At 46.4% G+C, this 550-nt stretch overlaps 1 protein-coding gene across 1 annotated transcript in view; it reads right to left on the bottom strand.

The window, feature by feature from the left end:
• The window catches only part of gata3 (GATA binding protein 3), a 19,251-nt gene extending 18,999 nt beyond the window's left edge, over positions 1–252 (bottom strand). Inside the window, exon 1 of the mRNA XM_060902984.1 lies at positions 107–252. The gene's annotated coding sequence lies outside the window, so the exon portion shown is untranslated. The remainder of the gene's footprint in view (positions 1–106) is intronic.
• Between the last annotated feature and the right edge of the window lie 298 nt (positions 253–550).

Here is a 550-nt window from a genome sequence, read left to right as displayed (position 1 = left end):
TAAAGCTAAATTAATGCGCCCTGAAAGAGCTAGAACTAATATGATGCTAATATTTGCACGTTTCCGCACAGAAAATGTGAAAATAGGAAATTAAATATACACTGACCTGCTGAATGGAGGTTGGTGATGAGATGAGGTGACACCCAGATCGAGGTGCGGATGGTATTTACAGCCAAGAGAGACAGAGAGAGAGAAACCCTGGGCTGGTTATGCGCGGAGCTGAGCTGCTTTCTCCTTCTCGCCCACAGTGCGCGCACTCACACGTACGCGCGCACACACACACACACACACACACACACTAAAAGGGGGAAAAAAGTCTTACCGTACTTACTGTACAGCGAGCGCGTATACAGGTTACGGACACACACACACACACACACACACACACATAATCTGAGCTGGAGTCAACACAAAACCATTTTAACACACAGAAGAGGTCGCGGAGGAAGAAGCAGCAGACACCGACATCCTTTATTTCTTTTCACTCAGTACGTGCATCACAAACCCAGTGTTGAATTGTGTTGAATTAACACCGAGAGCACATGATCAA

Source organism: Neoarius graeffei, chromosome 21 (assembly GCF_027579695.1).
Source record: "Neoarius graeffei isolate fNeoGra1 chromosome 21, fNeoGra1.pri, whole genome shotgun sequence".
In the NCBI taxonomy this organism is placed as follows: Eukaryota; Metazoa; Chordata; class Actinopteri; order Siluriformes; family Ariidae; genus Neoarius; species Neoarius graeffei.
The sequence above is the reverse complement of the archived record's forward strand: the minus strand, read 5'-3'. Positions and strand labels throughout refer to the sequence as shown.